Source organism: Macaca nemestrina, chromosome 1 (assembly GCF_043159975.1).
Source record: "Macaca nemestrina isolate mMacNem1 chromosome 1, mMacNem.hap1, whole genome shotgun sequence".
NCBI lineage: Eukaryota > Metazoa > Chordata > Mammalia > Primates > Cercopithecidae > Macaca > Macaca nemestrina.
In genome coordinates, this window is record NC_092125.1 from 170,375,546 (window position 1) to 170,400,009 (window position 24,464).

Sequence of the window (24,464 nt, forward strand, 5' to 3'; positions counted from 1 at the left end):
GTGATATGTTTTCAAGGTCACCATTTTGTTTTTTGTTTTGTTTTTGCAATGTCTAACCTTCCATTAATCTCATCCAGTACATTTTTTATATCAGACATTGATGTTTTTTGTTTGTTTGTTTGTTTTTTCTGAGACAGAGTCTTGCTCTGTTGCCCAGGTTGGAGTGCAGTGGCACCTGTGATCTCAGTTCACTGCAACCTCCGCCTCCTGGGTTCAAGCAATTCTCCTGCCTTAGCCTACTGAGTAGCTAGGATTACAGCTGTGTGCCACCACGCTTGGCTAATTTTTTGTATTTTTAATAGAGATGGGGTTTCGCTATGTTGACCAGGCTGGTCTTGAACTCGTGATCCACCTGCCTCAGCCTCCCAATGTGCTGGGATTACAGGTGTGAGCCACCGTGATCGGCCCCCCGCCCCCCCAGCCCACAAAAAAATCAAATTTTAAAGTGACATGAAAATAATTTGAAACTCATTTTATTAGTACTACAGCTCTTTTAGAATTTGTCTAGCAGGCTTTCTGGTTTTTGCCAGAAAGCCCCCTCTCCCCTCAACACAAATTAATTTTGTTAAGAAAAAAATATCAGCCGGGCGCGGTGGTTTACGCCTGTAATCCCAGCACTTTGGGAGGCCGAGGCAGGTGGATCATGAGGTCAGGAGATCGAGACCATTCTAGCCAACATGGTGAAACCCAGTCTCTACTAAAAATACAGAAAAAATTAGCTGGGTGTGGTGGCGCGTGCCTGTAATCCCGGCTACTCGGGAGGTTGAGGCAGGAGAATGGCTTGAACCCGTGAGTCAGAGGTTGCAATGAGCCGAGATTGTGCCATGGCACTCCAGCCTGGGGGACAGAGTGAGACTACCTCTCAAAGAAAGAAAGAAAGAAAGAAAGAAAGAAAGAAAGAAAGAAAGAAAGAAAGAAAGAAAGAAAGAAAGAAAGAAATCTCAGTCTGGTTTCTAAAATATTTATTTACTTCCAGATATGAATTTAGAAAAAAACATTCCATATATTATTAACAGGCTATGTGGTTTATTTCCACTGAATAATATAATTAATTTAAACAAAGCATATCTGATTAAAATGCTGTGTGGAAGTAATCTCTTCATGTTCTTAAAAGAGAAGATTGATGAAGGAAAAAAATAATAGATAGTATTTTCCATCTGAGTCTTTATGTGATGTCAAATTGGATACTATTCTATTTCCTCTCTATAACAGATATTGTATTTGTGATTCTGTCTATGTGTGTGTAGTCCTACTTTTGTTAATGTGTCTTCATATCTGGGTGAAATGAAAGCTGACCTAGAACTGTGGTCATTCCTGTGTCAAAGTTGCAACAACTGTGGTCACGGAACAATTACTATGGCAATGTGACTGGTCCTACAGGGATAGTTGTGTTAGAGCAAGATCTAAAACAATCTGTAAAATCTGTAAAAGGCGAATGAGCTGCAATTTCAAACTGTAATAGTTTGAGCTTGTGTCAGTATTTAACCAAAAGAAACACGTATGCAGACAACTTATTCTTGGAAGGATAAAAGTCCTAGAAAACATTGAAATGTTTCTTTACTCAGTTACTTTTTCTTGACAACTTTATTTTAATACTGAAATATTGACAGAGCTCTAAGAAATGACATAGATGACTATGTGGTTTCTATGCCAAATAAAGTGAGTGTTTTTTTTTTTTAAGAACCATCAAATTCTTTTGAACTGGCATAAAAATAAAGATGTTATTTCTCTCTTAACATGAGATCCTAAAATATTTATGAGGTACTTAATTGAGACAGATTATTAATATACAAAAGGAAATAAGAAAGTGACAAAATATTTAACAGCAGCACATGTATTTTTATTCTTTTTTTTTTTTTCAAAGGGTTATAGATTTGTACGGATCTAGCTACCTTTTCTAGCCTTCCTCATGTACATTTTTTAGGTCATGAAATTTTTAGCTAGAGTTAGTGCATCACTGCAAGAAAATGAATATCCCGGTTTTCCTTTTCCAAACTGATTTTTGTTTCTTTATCTGCATTCTTTCATTCATTCAACATATGCTGAACTCCTGTTCTGTACAGGCACTCTGGTAGGTGGTCAGGATACCTTATTGACGAAGACAATCAGGGCTCTCTTGATGAGTCTCTAGTGCTGGATAATTTTCCCCCTTCTCTTTCATTCTTAACGCTTCTCTGCCACTTTCTTTCTCTAACCTTTCTCTTCTTTACCTTTGTTTCTTTCCCTCATTCCCATATTTCTCTTGCTTTCTCTCTTTGTAAGAAAATTGTTAAGGGACTACCCTGTCTTCTTCAAGCTCATCTAGGCCCAATAGATGAAACTTCTTTCTTGGCACTTCACTGTTTTCCCATGGGAATTCGAGGACATTCATAACTTTTGGCTTGACTTAGCTGTGTCTGTACCTCCTCTGAGGGAAACTGGTTGCCAGCTGATGAGAGTATCATTTCTTCTACTGCCATGCAGTCACACTCCTCTGCCTTTCATCATGCTGCCGAACTCTGTGAAGAGTGAATCCTTTGGGAAAAGACATCTTCCTGTCTATGTCTATGAGCAATCATTTTTTGGTTGAAACCATTTTTTAAACATTGGTTTTATATTCATGTACCTAAATTTCTTTCCAATTTGGTTTTATTGATCACATTACTGGCTGAGTATTTTCTTTTCTGTTGAGCTTCCCACAATGAATAGTGCAGAGTATTTTTCCAGCACTATGTGGTGAGATGGGGAAAGGTTAGGGAGGAAAGCCTAATATAAATTCAGAAATGGCCAATGTCCTATTGTTTTCTGATGCAGTGTGGTTAAAAAAAAAAAAAAAAAAAAGAAAGAAAATCGGTGTAGAGTCACAACTATAAGTAGATAAGGATAAGAAATCTGGGTTCACCTGAAAGCACAGATTAATCAGAATTGTCAAATTTATGTTAGCCCTGGAAGAGTTATTTTGATCTAACCTTGGGTCTTTAAAGTTGAGGATCAGAGATGTCAAGTTACTTGCCAGATATCACATAGCAAATTAATGACAGAGCTGGGGGTAGAACCCAGGTCTCAGTTGCCGGTTTCCTTTTTCACCAAGCAGGATACAGAAGGTAGGGTATAGGAGTAATTATATTTTGATGGAGATTGATGTGTTAGAACCTCAGAGATTCAGACTTTTATACTCTTCACCTTGAAATTAAAGAATCTAGTTTCATATGATCTTTGTGCAACCAGCTAAGATGTTGAAAAGAACTGGTATGATAAAATTAACTGCTACAAGCCGGGCGCGGTGGCTCACGCCTGTAATCCCAGCACTTTGGGAGGCCGAGGCGGGCGGATCACAAGGTCAGGAGATCGAGACCACGGTGAAACCCCGTCTCTACTAAAAATACAAAAAATTAGCCGGGCGCGGTTGTGGGCGCCTGTAGTCCCAGCTACTCGGGAGGCTGAGGCAGGAGAATGGCGTGAACCCGGGAGGCGGAGCTTGCCGTGAGCCGAGATCGCGCCACTGCACTCCAGCCTGGGCGACAGAGCGAGACTCCGTCTCAAAAAAAAAAAAAAAAAAAAAAAAATTAACTGCTACCTACTGAATATATGGTCTGCATTGTTAGTATATCCATAGGTGTGAGTTTATTTTATGTCTTGGTTATTGATGTTAGTTATTGCTCAGGGGGAAAATGTTTTTCCCCTAACCCCAAGTGCTGCAGTTATAGGTAAAGTTTGGGAAGGTGAATTTGTTTTTGGTGAATTCAGGGGATAAGTAATACACTGAAGAGTTCTGGATATAAAAACCACAGGACAGAGAAGTTTAAACTTGAAAAACAAAAACAAAAACAAAACTTGAATAAGGAGTCAGAACCTTAAGTTTATCTACTTATCTAATTACCTTTTTTTTTTTTTGAGATGGAGTCTTGCTCTGTCGCCCAGGCTGGAATGCAGTGGCGCAATCTCGGCTCACTGCAAGCTCTGCCTCCCGGGTTCATGCCATTCTCCTGCCTCAGCCTCCCGAGTAGCTGGGACTATAGGCACCCGCCACCACGCCTGGCTAATTTTTTCTATTTTTAGTAGAGATGGGGTTTCACTGTGTTAACCAGGATGGTCTCGATCTCCTGACCTTGTGATCCGCCCACCTCGGCCTCCCAAAGTGCTGGGATTGCAGGCGTGAGCCACTGCGCCCGGCTAATTAACGTATTATTTGAGGTGGTTTAGTACAGAGTTTAATCTCTCTTCCTGGGAAATCATTTGATCTCTGGCCTTCCACCCTATGAAAGGCCAAAAACATTACTACTTCTCTGCTCCATTAGTGTGGATATTTATTTTCATTGGTGTGGCAGCCAGTCCTCAAAATGTTCCCCAATGATTCCTTGCCTGCTAGTAATTATGGCTTGTAGAGTCTTTTCCCACATTATAGTGGGGTTTTTCTGTGTGACTAATAGAATATGGCAAAATAGTGGTATGTCACTTCTGAGGCTAGCTCGTGGAACACATTGTGGCGTCAGCCTTGTACTTTCTCAGATCTTTTACTCTGGGGAGAGTAGGCTGCCAGGTTATGTGGGTACTGAGACAGCTTTCCACATAGCAAGGAACTGAGGCCTTCTACCAATGGCCAATGAGAATTTGTAGCCTTCTGTCAATAGCCATGTGAGTGAACCATCTTGGAAATAGATCTGCCGACCCTGGTCAAACCTTCAAGTGACTGCAGCACCTGAGGTTGCTTGAATGTAACCTCATGAGAGACCCTGAGCCAGAACCATCACCTTAGCCACTCTCAGATGCTTGACCCCAGAAACTGTGTAAGATAATAAATGCTTGTTGTTTTAAGCTGTTACATTTTGGGGATAATTTGTTATGCAGCAATAGATAACTAATATAGTTGAGAAGATAAAAGCTAGATATCCTTAATTAATTAATTGATTTTATGAGATGGGGTTTTGCTATGTTGCCCACGCTGGTCTTGAACTCCTGGGCTCAAGCTATCTTCCCACCTTAGCCTCCCAATAGCTGAGATTACAGATGCACACCACTGTGCTTGGCTCTCTAGCTTTTTTTTTTTTTTTTTTTTTTTTTTTTGAGATGGAGTCTTGCTCTGTCACCCAGGCTGGAGTGCAATGGTGTGATCTCAGCTCACTGCAGCCTCTTCCTCCTGGGTTCAAGTGATTCTCCTGCCTCAGCCTCCCAAGTAGCTGCGATTACAGGTGCCCACCACCACACCTGGCTAATTTTGGTATTTTTGGTAGAAATGGGGTTTCACCATGTTGACCAGGCTGGTCTCGAACTCCTGACCTCATGATCCACCCGCCTCGGCCTCCCAAAGTGCTGGGATTACAGACATGAGCCACTGTGCCCAGTCTCTAGCATTCTTAATTTAAAAGAAATAATAATAGTAAATGGAGATTTTAATTGTGAGATTTGACCCTTATAAGCAATCACACTATATTTATTTGGTCTGTATTCAGTATTTTCATTTGATTAAAAAGAAAACTGAAGAACAGGAAAGTTAAGTGATTTACTTTTTGGAGGAGCTGGTAGTTGCTGAGAATTGAAATATACTTCTATTCTTTTTCCAATTCTCTTTAAAGTATGGCTCTATTCAAACAGATAGAAGTAAAGATGAAATCCAAAATGACACCAGCAAATTTAAAAGAGAGTTATGGTTTGTGCAAACTTTTGTTTAAGGGTAAGTTTTCTGAGAGCTACTATTTTAGTATTAAATCATTTCAAGTGTTCTTAGTCATTTTATCTTTACACACAGGTCAGTTATGCCACTTTCAGTTAATAAATGTGGAGGGGATTCAAGGGATCATTTAACATAGGCCTAGATATGTTAGATAACATAGGCCTGTTCAATAGACACTTGTAAAGAGCACCACCACTGGCCAGGGGATACAAAAATAAATAAGATAATAACATCTGTGCTAAAATGTTTATAGGTTAGTGGTAGGGCCGATAATTTCAATGGTGATACAGGTATTTATAGGGTTCAGGTAGAGTATAGAGGAGGTACATCCAAACCAGAGAGCTCGGGGAGGACAAATTACTTTCTCAAAGACACACAACTGTGTGTGGCATCTTGAATCTGTCTTGGCTGTTTTCTAGAGACCTGGGAGTGGTAGTAACAGGATTGTATGTTGCCTGCCTATTCCCTTTCACGTATTTGTAAGGTACTGTCTATGTTTCTTTACAGAGACTCCATTCTGTGACCTCACTATTCACTAAGACATTATTCAAACTATTTTTTCTTTTTTATTTATAGAGATGGGGTCTCCTTATGTTGCCCAGGTTGGTCTTGAAGTACTGGGCTCAAGCAATTCTCCCACCTTGGCCTCCCAAAGTGCTGGGATGAGAAAGGTGTGAGCCACTGTGCCTGGCTCAAACTTTTTTTTTTTTTTAAATGACTTTCTCTGTCAGCCAGGATAAGTAGAATGGGACAGAAAGACTAAGAAACAGAAACATTACAATACAAAACAAAACCTAGGAAGTATAGAAGTGTTGCAAACAAGTCAGGAGGCTGAAATACATAAGTCCAACTGTAAGAAAAAAACATTTGGGGTGTGGAATTCTTAAAAAAATGTATTAAACAATTCTTCCTAATGCTTCATCACGTATTTCTAGCTACTAGTCAATAAGAAATTTGTGGCAATGTGCTGGTTTGGCTTCAAGGAAAGATTATACCCATGGATCAATTTGGTAGAGTCTAGAACTTAATTCTATCAGTTTGAACAAGCAAGTTTCAGACATTATACAGCCAAGGAACTTCCAACAGTCTTCCATGAATGAGGCAATCTGAATGAAGAGGCCTTTTATAACTTCATTTTGAACTCTGCCCACAAATCAAAGGTCAGCGGGCCCTTCGATTCAAAGAGGCTGCAAAATGCCTGGAGGTGCTGCTGTGCCAGTGGTTGCTCCTGTGTGACAGGCAGAGGGAAAAAAGAAACAAGGAAGAGGAGACAAAAGGCAAAAAGAGGGAACTGGAAAAAGAAAAGAGGGAGAGAAGGAAAGGAGAAGAAAAAGGAAGAACTAGTAACTATTGTTTGTTGAGCACCACCAGCCACCACGCTAAGTACTTTGCAAACTTGATCTCAGTCCTCACAGCAGCCCTGTGAGGTAGTACTGGCAATACTTTTGTTTTACTGATTAGGATATTGAAGCTAAAAGAAGGTAATTTGTCAAAAGTCATACAACTAATAAGTAGCAAAGCTGGACTTTGAACCCAGGTCTGTCTGCCTTCAAAATCTAACACTCCTGGCTACAATGCCACAAAGGAAACATGTTCACCTATTAGGGTCTGAGAGATAACTACCACTGACGATGACTGACTGGGCTCTTCTGTGGCTGGCCTTTGGATTTTTTTTAAGTTTGTAGACAAGTCTTTAACAGGATAAAGATCCCTTAATTGGATTTGCCTGTTATCCAATATTGCACACCACATCACATGCTGTGCTTCAGTTCCCTACATGAATCAGTTAAAACCTTCCCATTTAGTCTAATGAACCCTAATTTCAGACAAAGGTAACTGTCACCTTTTGTTTCATTCTGTGCTTTTATTTTTCAAATACCAGAGCCGACCTCTGAACTCAATCTGCACTTGCCTATTGATGCATAAATATCTATAATATCACAGTAAATTAAATTCTATTTTAAAGGGTTTCTATTTAACAATCTGTCAGAACTTTCACAGCATTTGATTTCTGGTCGCCTCTGTCCAGTGACAGGTTTATCTCAATATGGCTTGATTAATGAAACCTTTTATTTGGTGTAAGCACACCTATTATTACCATAGTCTCTTAATGCTTGCTTAGGCAACACTGAGGTCTGGCAGCAGGGACTCTCAAAACTTCTAGCTTCTTTAGCTCCACCAGAACATCGGGTGCAATTAACAGGCCGGGAGACTGATCCCTGCCTAGTGGGGAGCATGGTGATGTTAGTGTCAGTTAAATGATACAGCACTCTGTCTCAGAGGCTTGGCCAAACTCTCTTTTAACCTCTAGGGTTTAAAAAATGTTTACGACTTAGTGCCAACAAATCCACCTTTCTCTCCATTGCTACCTTGTCCTTGTATGTCAGTCATTGAGGGGCACAGTGGACGTCTCCCTCAGGAGCCTAGAAATTGCAGTGTGCACTGTGTAGCTGAGAAGTGGGATGCAGTCTAAAATAAAATAACATATTGAGAAAAAGCGTCTTAATGAAGCCAAGGGGCCAGGCACTAATAGCTCTTAAGAAATAGAAAGGACTTTATGATTGATATTCCACAGGCAACCTTTTCAGAAAAGAAGAGTGCAGTTGAATTATGTTTTGTTCCTGACGAGTATTTACCTCGGAGAGAAGCTGCCGTTACTACTAGACTATCTTCTTCGTGTCCCACATGCTTCCAAAACCCCGGGGAAAGAAATACCTTGATTTGCACATACACTCAAAATGTTGTCACTCTGTTTTACATTGCTATTAAATATTTAATAACATTAAAAGTGAGACATTGAAAATAAAATCTGAAACTTATTTGTGCTGGAGACATTGTCTTCTCTGCAGTTTTCCTGTCTAGTGTTTTCTGTACTGGTAGAACGATTTGCTTCTGCCATATATTACACTGTTTCTTATTTGTACCCCTGTCCCCTGCTGATACTTAAAACAGCTCATACTTTTTTTTAAACATTCTTTTTTTAGTTTGTGGTCATTATGGCTTTAAGTGTAGTAAATTCCACCTGGAGAATTTAACAGTTTGGCTGTTATTTTTCAATGTTCTGAGGTAGGAAAGAGAATACAGTAATATTAATAGGTATGATTCAAGTTTCTAATAAATAGTAAAAAATCAGATAAATGAAACAAATGAGTCTGTTATTTAAAAAGAACGTTATGATAGTTAACATTCTGTTAAGACTTGAATATTTAAAGGGAAACTAACCCCTAAAAACATTAGAAAAAAGTATTTTGTTGTCCTAGATTGATTATTAATTTGATTACCTGAGTTTGCAGTTTGGTATTGAATATACATGCTTACATAGACCTTAAAGCACAGTTTTCCTTCTGGATTTTTAGTAGTGAAGAGGAAAATATCACAGGAAGTATTTCTTGTAAAGGGGTAACATCAGATTTTTATTATCAGTTTAGTGTTAATAGAATTCCTTGTAATCATACCGGAAAAATAAAGTATAGTTTAACTGTACTTTCAAAATTAGATATATGGTTTAAGAATATTCAATAAAGTAAGAAAGTAGAGAAACTAGTTTAATTTAAAATGATGCTGAAAGTTAATCAAATAATTTTCAGTAACATAATTAACTAGTATTTGGATCTTGTGTTTTATTTGAAAAAAATATGCCATTTTTCTTCATTAAAAATATTCTTTTGCAAGAAAATACAGAGAAACCTCTTAATGAGATTCTGAGTGGAGAATTATGATTCTCCAACATGTTTCTCAGGTTTTAGTTTATTTCACATCATGCTTTTTAACCTTCGACAACAAATATTGTTGTACCATGAAGACAGCAAATCTAAACAATTACATATGTAGTCCAAAGGCATACACAAGAAAATCAATATTTGACATCTTTGCAACTCCCTCTTTGCAGTAGCGTTCAATAGCTCTTATTCATTATACACTTATATCTCTTTCAGATTCGCCTTTGTCACTAGAAACCCATTTTTTTTTTCTCCTTTGACTTCCACATAACTTCTTTGCCCTGTACTTTTACAGATGCCTTCTGGCTATAAATACTAATGAAATCTCTTTGCTTAATTCAATTTTGCTGGTACACTTACAGTTATGACCTAACTTTCCCACGAGAGAGACTGATTGAACATTCCACTACCTTATGGATGGGAGCAAACATTCTTACAGAACTGGACTGACAATTTCCATAATTATAGAATTCACAGCCTAATGACCTTAAAAAACAATAAAAAGATCTCTTGTTAATTCCATCTCTGTTACTGACATTCAAGATATTTCATTTTTCACGGGACAACAAATTTACTTTTTTATTTTCCAAAGAGCAGTCTATCCTTTCCCCCCAGATTAAATTTTCTGAATATTGAAGTATCCCATTGAATATTTAGCATTTCTTTGTCTTTTAAAAGTTAGAATATTTATGATCCTTAGAATGAGTTTGACTGATTTATAGCAATCAATTATAAGAGTACGTTTTCAAATAGCCCTTTTAAAAATGAAGAATAGAATAATTAAAAAGATCACAAGTCCTCCCTTGCATATAATTATTTCATTATTTCATTACAGTGCAGAATTATTTTTGCTGACTGTGAGCACTTTTAATTGAGCAAGATCTGTGTTAATATCCAATAGCAAGCAGTTCTTCCTAAGAAATAAGATCATTAATTGCCTAAATTTTATTCAGTACAGTGAGTCTTATGAGTCACATCGCAATATAAACCTAATCACTAGGTAGAGTGGGTACAATATCTTTTCTGTAGTGTAGATATCCTAAAAGCATAACCTGCCTGCTAATTTATTCCTTCAACAGGTTTATTGCCTTATTAAGCATTTGTTTTGTAGAATATTCTTAATCTATCTAGATTATCACAGAAAAACTGTGATAATGAAACTTTAAAATTCACACTTGAAATCTACTAAAGCCAGCCTGAATAATCAAAGCTAAAACACAGCGTCTTTGATTCTTTCTAAATACCAAAATGCTCAGCACCTTAGAGTATATTCTGGAAGCTTTTGGCTTATAAATAAAGACTTTGTGAGGTATGGAAATCTTCAGTATAGCAAGATAGCCTGTTATTAAGTGAAGCTAAATTAAATGTTAATAATAGTCATTTTCTTGGAAAAATCTAACATTCATCATAAACGTTATAGTAATCTTGGCATATCTAAATATTTTATATATATCTAAGATATTTTCTTCCCATAAATATTTTACATGTATTTATTGCTATAGGAAGAATGTATAAATTATAATAAAATTCATCAAAACTACTATCTTAATGACCTAGACTGTTTTGATAAAATGTGAGTGAACATATTAAAAAACTTATTTGTCATTATATATATTTTAGTATTGAATATGACGCTGTTGCTGGTCTGACTTAGACCTTAAGTGAAAAGTACAGTATTCTTAGTTTAACTTCTTGTTTGTTTGCTTTTGTGTGTAGTTTTGTTTTGTTTTGTTTTGTTTTGTTTTTGACACAGGGTCTCACTCTGCTGCCCAGGTAGGAGTGCAGTGGTGTGATCACAGCTCATTGCAGCCTGGAACTCCTGGGCTTGGGTGATCCTCCCATCTCAGCCTCCTAAGTAACTAAGACTGCAAGCAGGTGCCACCATGCCTGGCTAATTTTTAAAAAATGCAGACAGGGTCTTACTATTTGTCCAGGCCACTTAGTTTAACTTTTGAAAGTGGAAATACATGAAAAACTCACTGATATTAATTGGGAAATTTGTGTATTCATTTAGCAAATATTTACTAAGCACCTCTATGTGTTAGGTATAAGCCTAATGTGCTAAAACTACTTTTCCACACCCTTTCAAGAGAAACATTAGTATTTTTGCCTTCTTTGCTTGGATTCAGGTATGCTCATTTGCTGCTAAAAGGAGAAATTGGCCAGGCACAGCGGTGCAAGCCTGTAATCCTAGCACTTTGGGAGGCTGAGGCAGTAGAATTGCTTGATCCCGGGAGTTTGAGACCAACTTGGGGAACATAGTGAGAATCTGTCCCTACCAAAGAAAAAAAAGAGAGAGAGAGAGAGAGAGAGAGAAGGATAGAGAGATTGGCCAGCTTGATACTTAACTATCAATTTAGAAGTTATGGAGTTGTTTACAATGATAATTTCTGGATTTCAGTATTTAATGTGTCAGCAATAACTGAAACCTACTGGAACTCTGTAAGAAATGAATTACTATTGTGAATAGAACCATTTTTGTATTTGGAACTTTTTTACTGGAGATTAAGAATTATGTGTGCTACAGAAGGCAAAACAAACTGTCGCCTATAGGAGTTATTCTTATAGTGAAAAATTCTAGCATGGTGCGTGGGAGGGTGATGTGATCTGGAAGAATAAGAACTAGACTATCCAGAGTCCTGGGTTTTGCTACTGCTCCTAACTAGCTATAAGACTTTGGGCATCTTGAAACCTCTCTGAACCTTAGTTCCAGATCTGGAAAATGTAGATCATAATTCTTGCTCTGACACTTCATGGGGATGCTATCGTGGTAAATAGTAGCTTCCTCATTTGTAAAGTGAAAGTTTTCAAATTAGAGCAATTCTTAAAGTGGGAGTAGTTCAAGAATCTCCTTGAAACAATGCAGTTTTTTTTTAATACATTCATCTATTCATCTTTCTGGGTATGAGGTCCATAGCTTTTGTCAGATTCTCAAATAGGCAAGTGATCCAAAGAAGGTTAAGAAATGCTGAATTAGAGAATCTCTAACATCCTTTCTACTCTTAAATTCAAATTCCATTCTCCATCTCTGAATAATAGATATGAAAGCACTTTGAAAGAGTGCTAAACAAATGCAAAATATCATTCTCCATCTCTCTTGATGGATCTACTCTATGTAAAAGTCATAGCCATACTTGGAATACTGATATTATATTATGTTGAATTGGTTATTGAATAAACATATTGCCTGAGGGAATTCCTCAAATGTAAGGTTCAGTATTAAACCCCTAGGAGAATTAGAGTGTGCCATACAGACTCAGAGAAAATAGAAAAGAAATCTAGGTGAGAGTGCAAAAAATGTGTTTTTTTTGTTTATTTTTTAGATGGTGTCTTGCTCTGTTGCCAGGCTGGAGTACAGTGGTGCGATCTCGGCTCACTGCAACCTCTGCCTCCCAGCTTCAAGTGATTCCCCTGCCTCAGCCTCCCAAGTAGCTGGGACTACAGGCACATGCCACCACACCCAGCTAATTTTTGTAGTTTTAGTAGAGACAGGGTTTCACCATGTTGACCAGGATGATCTCGATCTCTTGACCTTATCATCCGCCCTCCTCGGCCTCCCAAACTGCTGGGATTACAGGTGTGAGCCACTGCGACTGGCTGCAAAAATATTTTAATATAAGTACACAGTAGTTTGTTGGGCAACATTAAACTATTAATTTAACATTAACTATTAATCAGAATGGGGCTACTGATCTAGTTCTACTCTGGATTATGACAATGGTAGCTGGGCCTCAATTTCCTCTTCTCTAATTCAAAGCTCAGAGGGGAGTGGGTGAAGATTAGATTAGTGTAGCTGAAAGTGTTCTTAGTCAACTGTACAGTGTTACACAAGAACAAGGCATTCTCTATTCAAAGGATGAAATCCCGCTATTAAGTATTTCCTTATTGGTCGGGGGCAAGGTTGCTGGGGAGGTTGGGGGAAAGACATTGAGCTAGAGTACTCTTTTTTTTTTTGAAATTTAAAGAAAAAATTTATTAAAGATCTGAAAAACAATTCCTAAAAGATTGACTTTTCCAGAAAACTAGCTACACAATGCATTGCATTTATCATGTTAAAACGTGCATTAGACACAAATACAAAAAACATGAAACAAGCCACCATTCTTCAACAATTTGAGCAAAGATTAAATGCCTAAGTAACAACATGGATGACTTGCAAAGGATGGGCTCTTTAAGCACCATTTAAAAAAAAAAGAAAAAAAAAAGGAGCACAAATGGATAAGTGTGTTCAGTTCTATACACTGAATTGAACCTTTGGCACTAGGAATCAGCCATTTTGTCATATAGCATTAACACGTATTATAAAAGTGCGTAGTGTCAAAGGAATAGAACCACCAGCATTCAAAAGCAGCTTTGTCAACTAGGCAATAAAACACTCTACAGCATATCCCTCTGTTGTCCATCATTGAAAACACTGGCAGCAAATTTGAAATGAAAAAAAAAAAAAAAAAAAAGAAAAGAATAAAGGAGCTATTACCCCTTTTATTTTCTCTGTTTAAAAATCAAACAGAAAACAAACATCAATTATTACACACTAACATCTTCAAAGCCCATTGTTTGTACAAGAGATAGACTAAGAACAAAAATGTGTTCACGGAGATCGAAACATAAGTGAGTGAGAGTGCCTCTCACACAGCTTTCCGATGGTACTCAGGAGGAGCCACTTCATAATCGCTGGCACTAAACAAAGTTGCAGAATTCTTTGCCAGGTACTTTAGGAAATCGTGAAGATAACTGAGTAATAAAGCAAGGCTCTTCTCATCCAGAGGTGCATAGGCCAACATTGCTCCAGTTCGTACAAATAATCTGAGGAGATGTGGCGCTCCATACACCTGGGACATGGGTGCGTCGGGATGATCTGCAAGAATTTCGGCATACTGTGGTCTCTCAAATTTGTAGAGTAGCTGGGTGCCCAACATTACGTTGAAGTGTTCTTTTATCCCTGCCACAACTTCATTAACCGCATACTCCTTATTACCTGTGTTAGGTAGAGTACTCTTAACCACAGTGAACAAAATCTACTGCATAGAAGTAATGTTTTTCATCTAAGAAATAATTTATATTTTCCTTTCTAGATTTGATTCAGAATAGAGTGAAAAGAACATTTTGTTCCAGAACTTGTTCTCTTTCTTACTAAGGGTGACTCTGAGTTCCTAGATAGAAAGTTAAGATTAGATCTTATAATTTTTTTTTTTTGTTTTTGAGATAGAATCTTGCTCTGTTGCCCAGGCTGGAGTGCAGTGGTACAATCTCAGCTCCCTGCAACCTCTGCCTCCTGGGTTCAAGCGATTCTTCTGCCTCAGCCGCCTGAGTAGCTGGGACTATAGGCGCTACCCACCACATCAGACTAATTTTTTGTGTTGCCCAGGCTGGTCTTAAACTTCTGAGCTCAAGTGATCTGCCCGCCTTGGCCTCCCAAAGTGCTGGGATTACAGGCGTGAGCCAACACACCCTGCCAGATCGTATACATTTTAATATCCATAGCCCTATGCCAGGACTCAGTAAAATGTATACATTGAATGCCTTTGGGCTGGTTACTTACTTTCTCTGAGCAATGTTTTCACTATTTGTAGGACTGATGATGATGATGATGATAATAATAATAATAATAATAATAAAACCCTGGCTACCATTGAAGTACGCTGCACCAAGTACTTGACCTATGTTATTTTGTCCCAGCCTAATAACATCCCTGTGAAATATTATTCTCATTTTAAAGGTTAGGATTCTGGTGGGGCGCAGTGGCTCACGCCTATAATCCCAGCACTTTGGGAGGCCAAGGCGGATGGATCACCTAAGGTCAGGAGTTAGAGACCAGCTTGGCCAACATGGCGAAACCCCGTCTCTACTAAAAATACAAAAATTAGCCAGGCATTGTGGCACACACCTGTAATCCCAGCTACTTGGGAAGCTGAGGCAGGAGATTCACTTGAACCTGGCAGGTGGAGGTTGCAGTGAGCTGAAATCGCACCACTGCACTCCAGCCTGGGTGACAGAGTGGGACTCCATCTCAAAAATAAATAAATTAAAATAAAATAAAATAAAGGCTAGGATTCTGGTTGGGTGTGGTGGCTCACGCCTGTAATCCCCACACTTTGGGAGGCGAGGTGTATGGATCACTTGAGGCCAGGAGTTCAAGATCACCCTGGCCAACATGGTGAAACCCCAGCTCTACTAAATATACAAAAATTCACTGAGTGTGGTGGCAGGCACCTGTCGTCCCAGCTATTTGGGGGGCTGAGGCGGGAGAATCGCTTGAACCTGGGAGGCAGAGGTTGCAGTGAGCCAAGATCCAGCCATTGCACTCCAACCTGGGTGACAGTGAGACTGTCTCAATAAATAAATAAATAAATAAATAAATAAATAAATAAATATGAAATAATAAAGGTTAAGATTCTGAGGTTCACAGAAGATAAGGTACTTACTTAAGGCTATAACCACCTTATAAATTCACTGGAAAGATAAAATTAGTAATGTACTTGATCATGCTTTGAAAACTGTTTAGGCTACATAAATGTAATGCTGCTGCTACTCCTCTTTCACTGTTTGTTCCTTTTGTCAGATGATCCAGCTTCAAAGATTTTACTTTATTAACAGCCTTCCCATTGAAAGAAGAAGGTGCTTTGCTAGAAGGTTTACGGTGCATTGTGTCCCAGAAGTGCAGATTTGGTGATGACAAGAAATGGTTGTTGCCAGGTCATTTTCGAATCAGCTAGATTTATCTGTTGTGTCACCAAATAGCTCTGCTGTTAGCTGAGAGAAGGAATGAAGAGGAACTATGACTGTTTGATAAATAAGACCCTTTGTAAATATTCTGCTTGGAGCTCCTCCCATTCCCTCACCATTAAAGTCGATTAGTGCCTAGATTAAAATCACAAAAGCCAAGAAATTCAGATCTAAAGTTTTAAGGTTGAAGTATCAGTCTTAACTTATGAGTGCAAAACCAGGAATCTTGATAGGATCAAGATCGTGAGTTTGCTCCGAATCTCTTGGTTTCTGTAGAGCTGAGATTCACTATAATATACAAAGTTGAAATACTTTAAAACTTCATAACATAGCAAAGACAGGATTATAATTATAGAATAGGACTATCTCCCAACTTGTCACTGGAGGAATGGTAAAGTCAAATTAGAATAGAACTACTGATTACTGTGGGGAATTACCTTTTATTTCTGAAAACTGTATTTCTCTTTGGTTTAAAAAATACCCTTTTATGGGGCAGTTTGATTTTGTGCAAGGTTTTATGCTTAAAAAATCTAATAGGAGACCTGATGGAGATATTTGATCATTTATTACCCATCTACACATTTACTAGTAATGATGAAAGATTTGTTGGTTGTCTAGTTTATCTGAGAGAGAGTGATGAGCCGCACCAGAAGAGAGGGTGGGAAATCTGGGCTCAGTGCCCAGGATTTTTCTTTGCTATTTGGATCACTGTGTTTGCTAGAATATTTAATTAATCCCACTCTTGGAGTAATGCTTATTGCTGATGGCCATTGCTGAGCTGAAATATTAAACCATATGTAATATATCTTCAATAAAATTTAGATTTAAAAGTCCCTAAATGATGTATGTGTTTGACAGTTCTTAATGAAAACTGATTAAAGAAATTCCAGAGAATGGATAGGCTTAATAGTAACAATTCTTTTCATTCACGTGAAAGGAAGTTTGGTATTATAAAATGAAACATAAGGAATTAGCACAATATTTGGGGTAGGGCTGTACCAGTTCTTGAATATATAGGTTTTGGTTTTTAGTTTTGTTAAGTATTTGGCTCTTCTACTGTATGTCTGGTGAGGGTCTTTCCTGAGTTATTTAAGACAGTTCTTTTTGGAATACAGTTTAGCCATAGGTAGACCATCAGGGGACTCTGATAATTCTCTTTTGAGTAATTCAATACATGGCATGATTTTCTCTTACTATTGAACCAATGCCTCAGCAAAGGGTTAGAGGATTTCTGCTGTTTGTAGCGAAAATCTTGTGCCAGGAGCATTAACCTTGAAGTTCTATACACTTTGCAGGTCAGGTAATTACCACAGTTATCCTAGTTACTTATTTAAGGATGTGGCAAGAAGAGCCTCCAAAAAATGAACTGATAAATGTGAGTGGAGGAAAAAAAATCAATTTCTTTTTTTGAAAGGACAGATCTAGAATTGTAATGATGGAAATAATTCTAAGATTCAGTTCAAATAGCTCTTGAACAGGTCAAAACAGGCAAAGGGTCTGATGTATTGGACTGTGTCTGGGTAGTCCAGGGATGGAATATTAGAAATGAGATAGTACTTAAGAATTTGGTCAAATCGAGTTGTCTTCAAACTTTGTAACTCCTTGAGTTACTTTATGCAAACAAATTCTTTTTTTTTTTTGAGACCAAGTTTCACTCTTGTTGCCCAGGCTGGAGTGCAATGGTATGACCTCGGCTCACCACAACCTCTGCCTCCCGAGTTCAAATAATTCTCCTGCCTCAGCCTCCCGAGTATCTGGGATTACAGGCATGCGTCACCATGCCCGGCTAATTTTATATTTTTAGTAGAGATGGGGTTTCTCCATGTTGGTCAGGCTGGTCTTGAACTCCCAACCTCAAGTGATCTGCCCACCTCAGCCTCCCAAAGTGCTGAGATTACAGGCGTGAGCCACCACGTCTGGCCTACAAACTCTTATATACTTAATATGTAAAACAGATTTGAGGGGAGCTATTCTCCTTGAAGCCAAAGAGCTTGCACCTGTTCATATGCTTCCCCCTTCTTACTTCATTATTAGCACTCTGAAAATCAGTCATCTACTTCAACTCTTTCATTTGACATATATGAGAATTTATTTCTAAGAGGAGTAAACTGATTTGTTCAAGGGTGTATAACTAAACAGTGTCAGGGCTTAGTCTCAGACCTGTGCTCTGCTCTGTTACATACTTTCTACTTCAAACACTCTCTGCTTCTTGCAGGGAATTTTGGTAAGACAGTAATCCTCTCTACTAGAATTCTAGGAAAAAGTAATGTAGTCAGGGGTTGCAAAGACAAGTGGGGTATATGGGTCATAAACATTATTCCTTAATACATTCATAAAATAGGCATTTATTGATCATCTATTATGTGCAAGGCACAGCTTGAGGCTACAGAGAAAGTACAGAATTCCTGAATGGAAGAAGTCATGTCTGTACTATTCTTTATCTACTATTCTTTCTCCTTAAAAATATGAACAAAGCAATAATTTAGAGAATATCAATCATACACTCACTATAGTGTTTTTGGGTATAGACTCTGGAGTCAGATTACCTAGTTTTGAAGTCTGGCTCTGAAGTTATCTTGGGGAAATCACTTAACTACTTCTCCCCGTCCCCCTCCCCACTTCCACTCCCACCTCCTCCTTCTTCTTCTTCTTCTCCTTCTCCTTCTTGCCCTTCTTTCTCCTTCTCTTCCTTCCCCTTGTTTCTCCTCCTCCTTTTCCTCCTCCTCCTCCTCCTCCCCCTTCTTTCTCCTTTGCCTTGTCCTCCTCCTCCTTCTCCTTCTTTTGAGACAGGGTCTTGCTTTGTTGCCCACACTAGAGTGCAGTGTGTAGTCATGGCTCATTGCAAGCTCTGCCTCCCAGGCTCAAGTGATCCTCTCATCTCAGCCTCCCAACTAGCTGGGAATACTGGTGCACCCCACCATGCTCAGCTAATTTTTTTTTTTTTTAATTTGTAGAGATGAGGTCTTGCTATATTGCCCAAGCTGGTCTTGAACTCCTGGGCTCAAGTGATCTTCCTGTCTTGGCCTCCCAAAGTGCTGGGATTACAGGTGTGAGCCACTATGCCCAGTGAAATTGCTTAACCTCTCATGCCTCAGATTTCTCATCTGTAAAGTAGGAATAATATGTTACTACATCATAGAATATTTGTGAGAATTAAATTAATATATACATTCATTTATTATACATCCATTTTTGATATATTAGAATAAATCTTAGCTACTATTATTATGTCTTATGTCAGTCACCATGACAATTTGAGAGTCTCCTCTAAATCAGTGTTTGGCTTCTTATGTATATTGTTCAACAAATCATATGGAATTGTATTTTGCATACCTAAGTTACTAAAGCTTTGTCAATTCAATTTAGCAAATGGTTTACACCTATACAGTATATATAATATATATAGTATGATATGCTTCACTCACTCATAAATATATATATTTTTTGAGATGGAGTCTCACTCCGTCATCCAGGCTGGAGTACAGTGGCGTGATCTCTGCTCATTGCAACCTCTGCCTCCTGGGTTCAAGCAATTCTCATGCCTCAGCCTCCCTGGTAGATGGGATCACAGGCGTGCAGCACCATGTCCAGCTAGTTTTTTGTGTTTTTAGTAGATATGGGGTTTCCCTATGTTGGCCAGGCTGGTCTTGAACTCCTGGCCTTAAACTCCTGGCCTTAAGTGATCTGTGCACCTCAGCCTCCCAAAGTGCTGAGATTATAGGCATGAGCCACCTCACCTGGACTTATAAATCTTTTTTTCTGTTGTTTTGTTCAAAGACAGAGTCTTGTTCTGCCACCCAGGCTAAAGTGCAGTAGTGCGATCATAGTTCATTGCAGCCTCGAACCCCTGAGCTGAAGTGATCTTCCCACCTCGGCCTCCTCAGTGTCTGGGACTACAGGTGTGTGCCACCATACTTTGCTAATTTTTAAAAATTCTTTGTAGAGTTGGGGTGTTGCTGTGTTTTTCAGCTGGTCTCAAACTCCTGGACTCAAGTGATCGTCCTGCCTTGGCCTCCCAAAGTGTTGGGATCACAGGTGTGAACCACCACGCCTGGGTCACTCATGACTCTTAAGATGCTTTGTATGTCTCCAATGGGAATCTTGATGATCAGAAGTATGTGACATTCACCAGTGATATCCTTAGGCCATCTCTTATTCTTTTCAATACATTGGTATCTCCTCAAACAAAAAGTAAGACTTTGGGCATGGACATCATCATATGTGTCTCTTTATGTTTCTAGAGTCCAGGCCTGTAACTTGAGATGTTTTCTATGTATTTATGTCACAAATTCTATTGTTAGTGGCAACATCTCTTCTCAATTTTAGTTTTTCTTTTCTAATTTTAAACTATCAGCCTAGTTATAATATCTTCTGTACTAATTTTTCTTTGTTCCACTGGATCTAAAGTTAATAAATTTGTTGAACCATGAATAAAAGCAAAAAGCTAGCACAGGTAGGTACAAGCCATATGCATTGCTTTAATGAATAGTCACCGTGACATATGGAGGAGGACTGCCCGATTAATTATTGGGTTTGATGGAGTTGCTGCTCGCCTGCATGAGTTAGTCCAGGGGCCAATTTATAGTGTTAAAATCCTGTGATGGGCTGGTCTGACGGATAAACAAAGTAAATAAATGAACCAAGTTGATTCAGTAGCCCAGATAATTTGCTAGATTAGCATGAAAACATTATATTGCTTTTTATTTTTTTGAGACAGGGTCTCACTCAATCACCCAGGCTGGAGTGCAGTGTGCAGTCATGGCTCACTGAAGTCTCGACCTCTGGGGCTCAAGCAATCCTCCTGCCTCAGCTTCCTGAGTAGCTGGTACTATAGGCACACACCGCCATACCTGGCAATGTTTTTAAATTTTTTTTTGTAGCAACAGGGTCTCACTATGTTGCCCAGGCTTGTCTCAAATTCCTGAGCTCAAGTGATCCTCCTGCCTCGGCCTCCCAAAGTGTTGGAGTTACAGGTATGAGCCACCATATCCGGTCAAGAATTAGTAATATTACTTAAAATTTGTAGTATATTGGGGCACTGGAAAATAGGCATATCTCCAATAGGACTCTTCAGATTGTGAGTAACCAAAAACCCAACTCACACCAGATTGAGCAAAAGGTGAAATCTACTAGCTCAAACAACTGAAAAACTCAGAGGTAAATTTTTCTGACTTTCATTTACACTTGATCTAGGGGGCAACGTCTGTTAGCTTAACTCTCCTCCATACTGGTATGCCACAAGGAGGCAACATGCCATTTAGCAACCCTATGCCTATATCTTCCCAGGATTCAGCCCGGCAAAAAGTAGAGTGATTCTTGGCGACTACCATATGAGCCTTGGGCATTGGAAGAACTTAGGTCATAGGTCAACCCCTGAGTCAACAATGTTAGTAGGAGGATTTGATACCCTGATTGGCCGGGACTAAGGCACGTAGTCTCTTTCTGGTGGAGCCCTAGAAACTACATGGGAAGGTGATGATTTTCCAAAGGACATTTGAGTAGCTCCCAGAAATAATAAGGAACAGACAAATATCTATTAGAAGGGAAAATAAAATTCTTTTTAGACAAACTAATATCAAAATGCCAGATAAGAAAACAGACATTCTCATATATTATTTCAAGTGGGCTATTTGGGAATATCTACCAAAAATTCAAGTGCACATTGTCTTACACAATTTCACATCAAGAAATTTATCCTACAGATAAATCATACCAGTGTACAAAGATGTGATTTAAAGGATGATCACTGAAGCATTGACTGTAACAGCAAAACACTGTCCATTGACATGGAAGTTGTTAAATTATGATACATTTATAGAGGAGAATATTCCACAATTATTTTTAATGAGGTAGATCTATATGTTCTAATATGGAAAGAAGTCTATGATAAATTAAGGGAAAAAAAGCAAATTGCAAGAAAATAGGCAAATATGGCCCTGCTTGTATAAATGCATAAAAATATCTGGAAGAATATCCGAAAGTGTTTAACACTGTTTATTGCTGGGGAAGAAATTCTAGGGAGTTAGGAGTGGCAGGAAGAAGACATTTGCTTTTCACTTCATATCCTGTGGGGCTTTAATTTGTTTACCTGAGTATGCATTACTTTCATTACTTTAAAAAGTCAGTCTAGCCGGGCACGATGGCTCATGCCTACAATCCCAGCACTTTGAGAGGCCAAGGCAGGAGGATCACTTGAGCCCAGGAGTTTGAGACCAGTCTGGGCAACATAGAGAGACTCCATCTCTACAAAAAATGGAAAAAAAAAAACAAAAAACAAAATCAGCCAGTATTGTGGTGTGTGCCTGTGGTCCCAGCTACTCAGGAGGCGGAAATGGGATGATGACTTGAGCCTGGGATATCAAGTCTGCAGTGAGCTGTAAGTATGCCACTGCACTCCAGCCTAAGTGACAGAGTGAGACCCTGTCTCAAAAATAAATAAATAAATAAATAAATAAATAAATAAAGGAATTCCCTTTCATTGAGCACGTGTTATGTTAGTCGTTGTATGGCCTTGGTAAACTCAGTTAATTTCCCTGACCCTCAGTTTCTTTATTTTTCAAGTGGGGGTAATCATATTAATAATATTTGCCTTACATTGTAACTGGGAAATTGTAGAAAAAATATGCTAGATGTTGAGTGTAGTGGACATTTAGTAAATCATTGCTATTATTCATAGTAATTACTTCAGTTTATGAGTAATTACTTCTTTTTCTTTTTCCTTCCTTCCTTCCTTCCTTCCTTCCTTCCTTCCTTCCCTCCCTCCCTCCCTCTCTCTCTCTCTCTTTCTCTCTTTCTCTCTCTCTCTCTCTTTCTTCTTTCTTTCTTTCTTTCTTTCTTTCTTTCTTTCTTTCTTTCTTTCTTTCTTTCTTTCTTTCTTTCTTTCTTTCTTTCTTTCTTTTTTTGTTTTTGTTTGAGACAGAGTCTCACTCTGTCACCCAGGCTAGAGTCTAGAGAGCAGTGGTACCATCTTGGCTCCCTGCAACCTTCACCTCCCAGGTTCAAGAGATTCTCATGCCTCAGCCTCCCAAGTAGCTGTGACTACAGGCATGTACCACAATACTCGGCTAATTTTTGTATTTTTAGTAGAGACAGGGTTTCACCATATTGGCCAGGCTGGTCTCGAACTCCTGGCCTCAAGTGATCCTCCTGCCTTGGTCTCCCAAACTGCTGGGATTGCAGGCTTGAGTCACTGTGCCCAGCCTATTTTCTTTCCTGTTCTTCCTCTGGAGAAGTAGTCATCAGGCATGACCTCCCATGGGTGCTCACAGGAGATGGTGCCATGCATGTGCAGAACTTCCCAGGTCAAGATCCACCACATTAGACCCACAGAGTGAGCCCCTTGTCATTGCATGCGATGGTGATGATCACGTAGTATACAGGAGAATATGTGTGACACAGAGCACACATAGGCAGGTTAACATACAATACCCCTGTGAAAGGTTGGTGGTCAGCCCTGGGATCCGTAACCATCAGAAGACATGGCTCCCAGAAGGCTGCCTGGATCTGCTTAATAAAGTCACCCAGAAATAAGTGTGGTTCCAGTGGCAGCAGCAAACTTCAGCATAGCCTGCTGGCTGGCATTCCTGAAGGATGTGACACTGACAGCAGCTGAGTTTCCAAATGGCAACAATGGCACAAGCTGCCAGCCAAAGCTTCTTGCAGGTCCTCTTCAGATTTATGATGTAGATGCCATCACTTTTCCTTTTGTAGTGTATCATCTGGAAGTCAAGGTTGGTGCCACCTAAGTGGATTCCTGCTGGAAGGAACGTGAGGACATTCTCCTCCTTCATGTTTCAGGGCAGCAAGGGCTCCAAACATTGTGAAAGTTTCTCTTTAAATTATGACATGCTGTATGGATCTCTGTCTGGGGAGCATGGACAAGTACACCCAAAGTTTGATTGCTAGTATAACTCATTCTTCTGTGGCTAGAAATCCTGAAGAATAAAATGTTAAGGGAGTTATTATGCTGACTACAACACCCAGGCTTAGGAACTAGTGAGCATAAGACCTCAAATTTCTTTCTGGCTCTCATTATGAAAGTCATGATTGTTTCCCTTGCGTCATCCTCTGCATGTGGCTTTTCATCTTACATTCTGGCTTTGCTCCAGGAGACACACTGCCTTATGCCAGGAACCTGGTGGAAAGGTCACCCCCAGAATGGCCAGGCTGGGAAGAGCTCACTTAACAGTGTAGGTCCTTAACTGCATTTCTTCATGCGCCACCTTAATGGCAAATAAGCAAAAGTGAAAAATTCCAAAGGGGCCTAAAATTTAGATTTTGGCCTGATAGTATAACTAGAAGGTTTTTTGCTTTGAATTACCATAACTAGGAGTGAGTGAGTTTCTGTCATTTCCCTACCGAATAAAATA

General features: G+C 39.0%; 1 non-coding gene and 1 pseudogene across 1 annotated transcript; one reads left to right on the top strand and one right to left on the bottom strand.

Annotated features, from left to right (window-relative positions):
• Positions 1 to 477: 477 nt before the first annotated feature.
• On the top strand, positions 478 to 539 carry LOC112429105 (U7 small nuclear RNA). Its single transcript, XR_003021227.1, has one exon. It is a non-coding gene; the product is annotated as a U7 small nuclear RNA (small nuclear RNA).
• A 15,538-nt stretch (positions 540 to 16,077) lies between these two features.
• LOC112428981 (small ribosomal subunit protein uS2B-like) lies at positions 16,078 to 23,885 on the bottom strand (annotated as a pseudogene).
• Between the last annotated feature and the right edge of the window lie 579 nt (positions 23,886 to 24,464).